The sequence below is a fragment of the Camellia sinensis genome, chromosome 6, assembly GCF_055761805.1.
Source record: "Camellia sinensis isolate YWXY chromosome 6, ASM5576180v1, whole genome shotgun sequence".
In the NCBI taxonomy this organism is placed as follows: Eukaryota; Viridiplantae; Streptophyta; class Magnoliopsida; order Ericales; family Theaceae; genus Camellia; species Camellia sinensis.
In genome coordinates this window covers 140,038,290-140,051,928 of record NC_138966.1, presented here as the reverse complement: position 1 = coordinate 140,051,928, position 13,639 = coordinate 140,038,290, and the positions used below count along the sequence as shown (strand labels likewise).

Sequence of the window (13,639 nt, the reverse complement as noted above, 5' to 3'; positions counted from 1 at the left end):
TTTTAATTAGTAATATTACAAATTCAGACTTAACTATTCAGAATTATTATTTTGTGATTTAAATTTATTTTACATATGGATTCTACACTATACAAATTTAATTTCTACCCCCACAAACTCTCACTCATAAAATTTGAGATGATTAAGTCTGGACCACATACTTTTTCATTTTTATTTGAGTTGTAAAAAGGAAAGTTGAGGGTCATGGCCTATTGACGCCATGAGTTTTGCATGTGGCATATCATTACTATCAACAAGAAAAAATTTGATGAATCCATAAAAATTTAAAAAATAATAAAAAAATTTAGTAAGCGGTAAATTTATTCACATAACAACTTGATCTCACATAATTTTTAAACAAGCATAACATTAATTGATGTCCAAGAGTTTGTCACAACCCTAATCTCTTGTTGCTTTATAGTCTATTCCAACTAAGGTCAGATGGAGAGATGCACCCATTAGAGAATTGGTTCAGGCCTAAGTCCGAAAATATAGAACAGATCATAGTTGATTCGTTTATTATGGGCTTTAATGCCAACCCAAGTCAAACCAACCCATGCACAAACTCATCATAGTGTGGGAAAATTCCCCAAAGTTTGTCGTCCATTGTACAACATAATAAAAAAAAATTTAAATTGTTATTCAACTATATAAATTTTTTTTTTTAATAATACATAGACAGATAATGCAGGACAAACACAACAATCACAATATTGAAGTATTTTGGAAAGATGGTTAAAAGTTAGTTTTTTGACTGTTTAAAACTTTTTTAAAAAAAAAACGTATAAAAAATGTAAGAAATGATATTATACAATATGAGTTAAAAGGTGAAAAATGACTTTTAACCTATTTTTCAAGAGTCAAACACAAGACCTTAATACCTGAGATAACAATACCTGTAACTCATCAACCCAGTGTGTTAGTGTTAGTATGGGCCCTTCTTTTTGGGTCTCATGTTGGGCCTCAATTTCAAGTTATTAAGGCCAAGTTTGGGAAGATTCAAAAAAGCCAAAAAGTCAAAAAGTTACTCAAAAAGCTAAAAAGTTAACACTATTCATCAAAAGTCAACAATTACGACTGCACAACTCCCAATTCAAATTTTTCCCTACAAATCAATTTTTACAATTTTTTATTACACATTTTTTAATAAAAAGTCAAAAAGTTAACCCAAACATCCATATTTTCAACCTCAATTTTTTAGTCCAAAAAGACAAAAAGTGCACTTTTTTAGTCTTCCCAAACTTGGCCTAAGTATTAGTGGACAATCGACTGAAAAACACATATGAACCGAACCAACCCATCTGTCGGGTCGGATCAAATTTTGAAAGAAATAATTCAATATTTTGGGTAAAAAATTCCCAACCCCAACCAACCATGTATACATATTTTACAAAACTATTTATTAGAGTGCACTTTGTTGCACTAATTTTTCTAAAACCTTGTTTATTATGTTGTGCCTAGGACCTAGAAACAAATATCAATGCGTACATACATAAGAGAAACAACGAGTTTTATGTGATTCGACAATATGTTTATGTTCACGGGTAACAAATTTGGGAGAGCTAATGTTAGCTCAATCATCAACAAGAGACAAGAACATTAACTCTAGCCACCCTACAACAAATCAGCTCGACTAAAAACTGCAACTCCAAATCTCTATCATCCTTTCTTTTTCTTTATTTGCAAATGAAACTGGTTTCTATAAATTAAAGTCAACATACAACATATTATGAATATTAATAAATTCAAATTACAGCAAAATCGCAGTTGCAGTTTCAATGCGAATTAATTCGAGTTTACTTGGTTAGGGTTGGTAGGTCACAAGAAAATCATAGTGTATTTACTTTTATGGCCTCAATTTAGTTATTTTTATTTTTTATTTGGGACTAAAAGAATCTCACATCACTTAAAACAATGTCTGTAGTGAATTATTAGTTGATTTCTTAATTAGATGGAGCTTTTCTTTTCGGTCATCTCTTTTTAACACTTACGTTTTCAGTTTTCTGTTTATATTTACAAAAATTTTAAAAACTCAAATAAAAACTTGTTTGGTAAAATTTTTGATTTATAAATTAGTGGTCTCAGTTTATAAATTTGGCCAAAAAATGAAAACACAAAAAATGTGTTTCCATTTTGAGTTTTCAGTTTTTTTTTTTTTACCACCCAACACTAGCCACCACCCGCCACCATTTTCTACCACCGTCTTCCACCACCACCACCCACCCCCTACCACCACTTGCCACCACCACTCACCACCCACCTGCCACCACCAGCCACCACCCGTCAGCCATCCCCACCACTCACCAGCTACCACCCACCTGCCACCAACTCGCCACCACCACCCACTCCTCGCCACCACCACCACCACCACCACCACCACCACCCACTACTCACCTACCATCCACCCGCCACCACCCACCACCCGCCACCCACCTGCCACCACCCACCACCTGCCACTACCATCCACCGCCCGCCACCACCACCCGCCACCTACTTGCCACCACCACTCACCACCCACCTGCTACCACCAGCCACCCACCACCACTAGGCACCTACCACCCACCTGCCACCACCACTCACCACCTACCACCACCACCACCACCATCACCTACCACCCACCTACCACCCACCTGCCACTAGCACCACCGACCACCATCACCCGCCACCCATCCACCACCGCCACCCACTTGCTACCACCCACCACCCGCCACCGTCACCCACCTACCTACCCACCATCACCACCCACCCAGCCACCACCACCTGCCATCCGTCACCCACCTGCCACCACCACCCACCAACCGCTACCACCACCCGCCATCGTCACCCACCCACCCATTACCACCACCCGCCACCTACCTGCCACCATCACCCACCTGCCGCCACCACCACCCACCACCCGCTACCACTACCACCACCACCACCACCACCCACTCGCTATCAACCGCCACCGTCACCCACGCACCCACCATTACCACCCACCAGCCACCAGCTACCCACCACCCACCGTCACCACTTTCCACCGCCGTTTTCCGCCGCCACTTGCCATTTCTTACTCATTTTTATATTTTTAAATTTTTTTAAACATTTTATCAATTATCAAACGCGTTTGTAGTTTATGTTTTTCTAAAAATAAACAAAAAATAAGTTTATAAAATTTTTGTAAATATAAACTGAAAACGTAAACGTTACCAAACACACACTTAGATGTCCAAAAAAATTTATTAAAATTTTTACTAAATCATTCATATGAGTATAAATCTTACACTTATGTAGATGATGCATCCACATGAGTATTTATTAAAAGTTTTAATAAAACATTTGAAATGGGAAGCATTACACCATGGACAAATACAACTCTCTCTCTCTCTCCCTTTCTCTCTCTCTCTCTCTCTCTCTCTCTCACTATTGAATAATTTGACTGAAACATTTTGTTGTCAAACATCTACTGGACAGCATTTTAAAAAAAATAAAAATAAAAATTTGACGCCATTTTATGTTTTTTTTTACTGAACTTTTGAAGCATGTTGATTTGATAAAATTAAAATTAAAATTAAAATTTCAAAATTTTTTTTTGTCTTTTTAAAAATTCTAAGGCAATTTTAAAAGTTCAAAAAAATTGAATTAATTTTAAAAAATTCACCCAAGACAAAAATGAGTCAAATTATATATATGTGTGTGTGTAAAAAAACTAATAGAAATTGTTTTTTATTTTGAACTTCTTACAAAAAAATTTATATTTTAAAATTATTTAGTCGAATCTAAAATATTAAATCACTTTAGTCAATTTTTTTAAAAATAAAATAAAAATTCAGCTATGGAGAAAATATATTAAAAAAAAAACAAAAAGAGAGAGGCAAATTGCCAACAGGATTAACATATGTCTCTCGTTATTACTATATATAAAACAGGATTTGATTCTCTTCATTTTATGTATGTAATAGAGAATTTTCATTATATATTTAAAAATTATAAAATAGAAACGTAAACTTATAATTATTTTAAATAAAAAGGATTATTATATTTAAAATTTAATAATATAATAAAACCTCTTCATTCTAAATATGCGAAGAAGAGGATGACAATCCCATAAAACATAAAGGAATGGGACCATCATAGATCTTTATTCTTTTATTTGATTTGGCATCCGTCCATTTTCTAGTTTGTTTTGATGGATTATTTTCACAACAATGATAGAGACCACTAATTTTAGAGTTTTAAAAAGACCACTAATGATATAGTATTTAATAAAAAAAAAAAAAATACAACATCAAGGTCAAAATATCAAATCAGAATAATGCTTGGGACCCCCTTTTGGGGGTCACCCCTCACCCCTCTTTGCCACGTGGCGGGTGGTGATTGGAGGAGCAGGAAAAAAAAGAAAAAGAAAAAGAAATTGTAACCAATGAGAGAGAGAGGGGGTCAAAGGGGGTGGGGGAAAAGGGGGGATGAATCATTGTTGTATCAAATCATTCCTGATAGGGCCCACTGCCATATCATTAGTGATAGCACTAATTAGTGCTCTCACTCATTTTCCTTATTTTCATTGCCTAGGTATGCAGTGATGTCATTTGCCTTTTTTTTTTTTTTTGGAAGGAAACATTTGACCCATTAGTTTTATGCTTTCATTTTTTTCAAAAAAAGCATATAATTTTTTTTTCCAATAAATTGTTTTGTGAAAAGGGTAAATTAAAAATACATCCCTTAAAATTTATTTAAATATTAATTGCTCTTCATAGTTTTAGAAATTACATCTTACCCCTTAAACTTTCTAATTTCTTAACTAATCACCTCTTTTATTAAGAAATCATCAAATCAATTAACAGTTTTTAATAATGTCAAAATTTTATTTTAATTAATAATTTAAATAATTTTATTAATGTATAAGAAAGCCATTAGAAATTTCATTTTTTGCAGTTGATTCTGTTAAACACAACTTTTTAACGAGGGGGTATTTTTAATTTTCTAAAACATAAGGAACAATTCATATTTTAAACAAATATCAGGAGATATATTTATAATTTATACTTTTAAAAACAACTCACTTTTAAATAAATCAAATCTTTTTAAAAGAAATTGAAAATTGTTTTCTCACAAAATAAAAATGATGTTGTTTTTGTACTTTCCATTTATGCTTTTGAAAAACCCAAAAGATAAAATAAAATAAAATAATACAAACAGGCCACTGCTTAGAACACCTAACTAATTACAGACAAATATATCTCTCATCCTAATTACATTAGATAATTTCAAACATAATTGTCTAAATGTAACAATCTCATCTACCTCAAGAGTTAATTGTCTTCAAAATGCAATATGGTTAAAATTTGTTCATTTATGCATGGATTATTCTAATTAAGTTCAATCATACATCAATATTCACACTTTTTTTTTTATTTAAAAAAATAAATTACAAAAAAAAAAAAAACCCCAAGATTTGGCCTCTGTAACAAGTAGGGGTGGGCGCGGGTCGGTTGCGGCCATGGAACCTCCAATCCGCCATCCGTCCGCCAGATTGACGGATTGAAGAAAATCAATCCGCATCCGTCCGCCAATCCGGCGGATGTGGATTGAACGGATTGGCGGTTTGGCGGATGGATGCGAATCGGTTTGGCGGTTTAAAATTTTATAAATTTTCAACATAATTCAACTTGTGCACTTCCTCAAACAAAAAAAGAAAAAAAAGAAAAAGAAAGTATTACAGTCAATGACTTAAAAAAGTATTACAATCACTGTATGTCTTATCCAAAGAAAAAAAGTTTGAAACTTTAAAATATCACGATCACTACATGCCTCATCCATATATTACAATCACAGCATAATTTATCCCCATAAAGTATTACAATCTGTGATTCTTAAAATATAATAACAATTGAAACTACCAAAACCATGAACAGAGCAGTAGTAGAGATTGAATGTCTCTGTATTGTTACATCTACATATGTTTTTGAAAACAAAAACCAACCAGCATTTATCATATTTTCTATTTATTATTTTTAGAGTTACATTTAAAAACTAAAAAATATATATGAATAATACGTTTATTTTTTTCAATTCAAAAAATATATTCAAGTTGAATTTTTTTTTTCAACAAAATATTTAAATTCTTTTTCAATTGAAAACACAAACATAATATTTAAACAAATTGAAAATACAAAATCTTATAAATTACTAAGGGTGCTCGCGATTTGGCGGTTTGGCGGTTCGGTTGCGGCCAAAAAATCTCAAATCCGCCATCCGTCCGCCAAATTGGCGGATTTGAGAAAATCAATCCGCAACCGTCCACTCGTCATCACGCATCCGTCCAAAATGCGGCGGATCGGTTCGGTTCGGTCGGTTTTGACGGATCGGTATATCCGCTGCTCACCCCTAGTAACAAGATAATCGCTAAAATTTTAATTTATCAATTTAAATCATAACCTTTTATTTATTTTTTCAATCTAAACGATTTGTCTATTTTTCTTAAGTAAAACTAACAAAAGAAAAAGATAGTTTAGTCATTAAACTCAACAAAAAAGATATTTTAGGCATTTTGTGTACACTTATATTGAGTTTAATGGTTAAAATATCATTTTTCCGTTGATTTTACTTAAAAAAAGTAGGCAAATGATTTAGATTAAAAACAAATCAAAATAGTAAGGTTTAAATTGAGAAAATTAAAAATTTAGAGTTCATTTCGTTATAGAGGTCAAACGTTGAATTTTTTTTTCTTATTTTTTTTTGTAATTTCCTAAAAAAAAAGGAGATTTTTTTTAAGGTCCCTAATAATAGTAATTTAGAGGATAAAGGACACCATAAAAAAGAATAATGTCTCAAGTCCTTCAACTAATAATGCGCGCTTTTTATTTACTTTTTGGACCAAAATACCCTTTACAATCAACGGGGAACTTAAACTACATTCCGATGACTGATCAGTTCCACACTTCACATCTAACCATCTTCACGAGCAAGAGAAGAGCAAAATTAGGGTTTTCGAATCATCTTCACTATCGACATTAGGGTTTCATCATCTTCTACGAAAATCTTTTCCATTCATTCCTCACAAATTTTTCTGACTTGTTTTCACTGTTTATTGTCATCACAGTTCATTTTCATCACAGTGTACCTTCATCTCAGGGTATATCAGTTCGTAATTAGGGTTTCACACTCACTCTGGTAAGTTTTTCTACAATCCAATGAGTTTTTCTTTAGAAACACAGTTAATTGCATTTTATATTAGCCTTTCATTAATAGGGTTTCAATTTCGTAATAAAAGCTACATGAATTTAAAAAATGTTATATCTCTCATTTTGAACTTATTCTTGAACATTGTTGTGTGATTTTGTCTGTAAATTTTTCTGGTTTCAGAATTTTTCTGGCATTTGCTTGATCTATGTTTCTTCTTTGAATTTTCTCTAATTTGTTTATGTTTATTCTATCATTTTCTCTAGCATGGTTAATTTCTCTGTATTTCTCTGTGTAATTTTCAAATTCAATTCATTCAAATTTCTCTGCTCTATAAATTTCTCTGGCATTTTAATTTTCTCTGGAATGTGTAATTTTCTCAAGCATTTTCATTTTCTATGCTTGCTAAATTTATATTTCTTTTTTGAATTTTCTCTGGCTATATTTTATATCTATATGTAATTTTACTCTCTTGTCCGTGTCTTTTTTTTTTTTTTTGATAATGCAAGTATCCCCAACCCTCTGGTTTTCCGGGAAGTCAGGACTAATCCTGCGAGGTAAGTCGCCCGGGGGAAGCCGTGTACCCTTCTCAAACTCTTGTCCGTGTCTATGTTTCTATGGCATTTATAATTTTCTCTGGCCACATCACTTTTCTCCCTTGTATGTGTCTGTCGTGTTTAATTTTCTCTAATTGTGTCTTTAAATTTCTCTACCATTTTCATATTATGGAATGGAAATTTTCTCTGGCTTGCCATGTTTAATTTTCTCTGGAATGTGTAATTTTCTCTGTTATTTTCATTTTCTGTGCTTGCTAGATTTATATTTCTTTCTTGAATTTTCTTTGGCTATATTTTACATCTATATGTAATTTTTAGTAATTATTCAAAATTTCTCTGTCTTATGTTGCTTTATTTATTTTCTCTGGAAATGGAAATGAATTGTAGCTGCATGTATTCCACATTACTTTTCTCCTTTGTGTCTGTATGCCATGTTTTTAATTTTCAGTGCCTAATTTTCTCTGACATTTATAGTTTTCTTTGGCCACCTTAGTTTTCTCCCTTATATGTAATTTTCTCTAGGAATGGAAATGAACTGTGGCTACATGTATTCCATATTATTTTTCTCCCTTGTGCCTGTTTGCCATGTTTTTAATTTTTAGTGTCTAATTTTCTCTGGCCACCTTAGTTTTATCCCTTATGTGTAATTTTCTCTGGGAATGGAAATGAACTGTGGTTGCATGTATTCCACATTACTTTTCTCCCTTGTGTCTGTTTGCCATGTTTTTAATTTTCAATGTCTAATTTTCTTTGACATTTATAATTTTCTCTGGCCACAATAGTTTTCTCTCTTATGTGTAATTTTCTCTGGGAATGGAAATGAATTGTGGCTGCATGTATTCCACATTACTTTTCTATCTTGTGTCTGTCTACAATGTTTTTAATTTTCAGTGTCTAATTTTTTCTGACATTTATAATTTTCTCTGGCCACCTTAGTTTTCTCCTTATGTGTAATTTTCTCTGACATGTTCAATTTTCTCTGGGATTTAAAGTTGACATTTTTATGTTTCCATTGTCTAGAAACGGCGAAACATAAAACCAGCAAAACACCAGAAACACCAAGAAATAAACAAAAACTCTCTGAGTCTTCTTATGATCTTAGATCAAAAAACAGCAAAACACCACAAACTCCTCACCAAAAAACACAAGTCCAAGGTGATGAAGGAACAAGCATCAAGATGAGTACCCCAACTTAAAAAGACTCAAGCTCAAGGGGGAAAAAACCTGTTAAACTCCAAAGAAAGAGAGCTCATTAAAGCATTCAATATCGATCCAACCTCTCATCTGTTATCACATTTTTTGAAACACTTAAATTCAATTCAAACCAACTTGAAGAGCTTCAAAGGACTCCATTCTGGTATTTGATCCAAGTTCTAACCATTGGAAGGATGGATCCAAGAAAGTCTAGGAAATCTGATGATGATGTAGTTGTAATAATCCAATGCTACAATGAAAAAATGAAAGCATTCACTGTTGATAAAAAGAACTTGACCTTTACAACCAACGACATGACCTTGATTTTTGGTTTGCAAGGTGGTAAAGGAGCCATGTCACTAAAATACTCAAAAAAGCCAAACACTGCATTCCTAAGGCGAAGATTCCTAAAGGACACAAGACTCATTGATCCTGTTCTTAAGAATGCCTTAGTCAAAGCAATGAAAGACAAACAACCAACTGACTTCAAAGATGTAGTAATCATTGTTACCTTGTACTTGTGTCTCACCCTATTTTTTGCAACAAGTGGGAATTCAATAGGGTGAATTTTTATCAAGTACGTCAAACCTCTTGAATCAATGAAGCAATATGATTGGTCAGAAGCTATCGCAGCAACATTGATCGATTCTATCACAACATTGCACATAACTTCGAAAAAAGTTACGGGGTGCATCATTGCATTGCTGGTAAGTAGAATTTCCATTCAAATTTACAGTTATGATATTTACAAATTTGTGTGTTTAGAAAAATTAATTACTTCAATTTCCATCACAGTATTGGCTATGTGAACATGTGAATATCATCGATTTGGAAGACAGTAACACAACTGAATTCCCAAGATGTACCAAGTGGAACCTACAAAGCTTGACCAAACAGTTACAGAAGACACCAGTCTACTCTCTTGTATCTCGACAGGTTAGATTCCTATTGTCACTGAAATCTCAGTGAAATTCTAAAATTTCTCTGACCACTGGTTTGTTTCCCTTATTGTGCCTTGCTTGATTTGATCAATTCTCTCTGCGATGCAATATCTTATATAGAATAACTTATATGCCTTGACTAATTGAGATTAATTTTCTATGAAATTTCAATTTATGTTGCTTGTTTGATTACCATTGGTTTATTTCTGCCCTTGTAATGAATTCTCTCTGAAATCTAAATTTCTCTTACCACAATTATAGTAACATTAACTTATATTCATTGATTGATTTTATCTGATATCTAAATTATGTTGTTTGTTTAATAATTTTCTCTGACCTATAAAATTATTTCTCCTTAATTGGTTTTCTCTGACCATTGGAATCTGGTTGATCTTATTTGAATTTTTCTCTTAGTGAAATTTTAATATTTCTCTAATAAAAGAGCTTCCTATTACAAATAGATAACAAGGAGCTAGTGAAAAACCCATCAGAGGAGTTTTGTCTTGGTAAAAAGAAGAAGAAAGAATCAAAAAAGGCATTGGTCAAATTCAATGAGAGATTAGAAGATTCAACTGAAGAAGAAGCAGGGAATGAAGAAGGAGAAGGCAACACCGAAGAATAAGAAGCAAGCAATGGAGAAGAAGATCAAATAAGCAGTGCATAAATGGAAGCTAGAGAAGAAAATGAAGAAGTAAAAGACAAAGAAGAAAATGAACGGGAAGAAGAAGAAGACAATGAAAAAAAAGATGAAGGCACTGAATCTAAAGAGGAAGAAGAAAACAATAAGGAAATAGATGAAGAAGAACATAATGAGTCGATAGACCAACATCATAATAGCATTTGTGGCTCAACAATGCATCAGTCTCAAGAATCTGAGGAATCTAAATTTGATCAAATTGTTAATCTATATCAAAGACTAAAGACACTTTCTAAATCCAAAATAGAAGAAGAGAAAAATTGGAATGAATTACTTCAAGAAAAGGACATTGTAATAAGAACCTTGACATCAATTAACTCGAAACTTCAAGAAATAGACAACACAAACCAAATGAAACTAAGGATGTTGGAGATTCAAAAAGATGATGATAAAAAAACAATTCAACAGTTGAGATGTTTAATTTTAGAGCTTGAAATTGAAAATGATAGATTGCATGAACAAATTTAAGAACTATCCGTTCAACTAGCAACACAACCTTACAGACCACCAGCACAAGTTCAACCCCAAGGTCAGTGAAAATCTTGAACCACATAACTCAGAGAAATTTTTATTTATTACAATTTTTTCTGTCAATGGTAATTTTCTCTGGAAGTTAAATTTTTCTAACCACATTAGTTTGGCTAGTTTGATTTCTGCTGCTTATTTGATTTTCTCTATCTATTTGATTATTTGATTTTTGGTGCTTGTTTGATTTTCATTGTATATAGTTAGAATAGAAGTAGAACAACAACCAACAACCCAGCAAGAACAAGTGGCACACAAACAACAACCAAAACAAAAGACAAAAGTCTATGGTAACTAGAAAATATTGAATCAAATAAATTTACATATTGAAATATGATCTGTTACTTTAGAGAAATTTAAATTTTACTGATATTTTCAATGTCTACAGTGAAAAAAGATCCTACATCAATGATAAAGAATTTAAAGGCAAAAGAGAGGAAAGAAAAACAACAAGATCCCGACTTTCAATATCCCAAAGTTGTGAAGGTGATTAGAGGTTCAAAACAAGCTGCAAAGCAAATAGAGTAAACCACCAAAGACAAAGAAGTACTTGATGCCGATGAGTACGTCTTGCCTCAACCAACAAACATCAGAAAATCTTGGGTTTTTCCACAAACTCTACCAGTTGCAAAATTGGTAAAAGAACATGTAAAAGATATTTTGCAGCACATATCAAATGTGTCTGGACTCGAGTAAGTACAACAAATAAAATAGAAAATAACAAACAACAATTTACTAACTTATATTGCATTAATAACTACTAAATCCCTTATTTGTCATCTTGTAGGCCTTTAATCTAGACAAGTGAATTGAATCTCATTACTTTTGAAGATATTAAAAACCTAATAAAGGAAAAAAGAAATTGTCAACAATGTAAGTTTTTCATCAAAATTTCTTTGCAATATTCCATCAGTCTTTATAAACCAATGTTACAATTATAAATAATATTTCTCTGCAATATTCCATAAGCTTGGTATATTACTACTTTTTTATTTGATTTTCTTTGTAATTTACTTACTACTTTCTCTTATTAAGATACTTCTTGAAACCAGTTGTGTCACTAGTCTAATTTTCTCTAGTTAGTTTAAAATTTCTCTGTGTGTATATTTCTAAAATTCTTGTCATTTCAACTTTCTCATAATCATTTTTTGATTTTCTCTGACCGCATAACTTCATCAAGATGACGGAAAATCAAACTTTCCGAGTCTCATTATTTGACAAGCATATTGAAACCGCATAGAGGAACCTCCCAATAAATACTGAGGGCAATGAAAAGTCAACAGATGAAAATCACTGGACGGTGCTTGTCTTGGACAAACAAGACAATTTATGGAGGTACTACAACTCACTAAGGCCAATGAGGGATGATGCACAAGACAAACATATCAAAGATGCAAAACAATTGGTAACGAATGCACATTTCTCTGATCCATGATAATGTTTATGTGATGATAATTTTCATAGAATCCCATTAATTTGTGTGTAAATTTCTCTGTTATTTAAAAATTATTTTTTTTTGCAGCAAAATTATGTGGAGGATTTTCTAAAAGCTTGTCTTGAAAGAGAGGCACAATCACAACCCTATTTTAAATTGATAGACTCACAAAACACAAATTATGACTTTCAATATGTCAACAATGGTCCACACTAAGCCAGTGATTCGTAAGTTTCATACAACATCTATAAATAAGATAATCTAATTTGAATGTTTCTTAAAACTAACTATACCTATAATTTGTATGCAGTGTGGATTGTGGTTTCTTTGTATGCTACATAATGAGACAATATACCAACTATGAACCTATCAGCTCGACATTGTCAACACAAGATGTAAGGTTGATGAGGGTAGAAATCATAGAGAGATTTATGACCGAAGTTGGCCGGTCATGGACAGAACCAGTTCAAATACCACCAGAAGAAGAACCAAAAGTATAATAGTGAAAGGAAGACAATGCCCACAATGTAATTAGGATCAATTTTTTTTTCTTCATACATTGAAGGAAAGATGATGTTTGACATATATGTATATATCTTTTTTTGACTAATGTAAATTTCATAGCTATCAATGGTTAAATATATATATATTTTTATAATGCATGCTAAGTGGTGATTGTCAACATAATCCACACAGAAAATTGTCTGAATAAATTCTCTAGTATGAAGTTACCAGAATTTCACAGAGAAATTTAACCCGTATCGTGCCAAGAGGGTGTCTATATGATCATGTAATATATAATGCACTGTGTTGATACAAAACAATCATCAAATTAAAAAAAAACAACGCATACACTAATTTTCTCTGTTATTGACAAATTTCTCTAAATGAATTTGACCTCACAAAATACAATGCACAGAGTAATTTTCTCTACTAGTGGCAAATTTCTCTATATGAATTTCACTGGTATTATAAACACACTGCCTATAGTAATTTTCTCTGCTACTGGCAAATTTCTCTGGATGAATTTGACTGGTATTATAAAGACACTTCTAAAGTATGTTTCTAAAAACACAATACAAAAAGTAATTTTCTCTGCTATTGAAAAATTTCTTTGAATGAATTTGAT

At 32.4% G+C, this 13,639-nt stretch overlaps 1 long non-coding RNA gene across 1 annotated transcript; it reads left to right on the top strand.

Moving 5' to 3' along the window:
- Positions 1 to 6,370: 6,370 nt before the first annotated feature.
- LOC114272711 (uncharacterized) lies at positions 6,371 to 13,175 on the top strand. The gene is made up of 7 exons (XR_014333138.1): positions 6,371 to 9,619; positions 9,708 to 9,848; positions 11,279 to 11,365; positions 11,464 to 11,767; positions 12,256 to 12,480; positions 12,598 to 12,737; positions 12,821 to 13,175. It is a non-coding gene; the product is annotated as an uncharacterized LOC114272711 (long non-coding RNA).
- Positions 13,176 to 13,639: the final 464 nt, after the last annotated feature.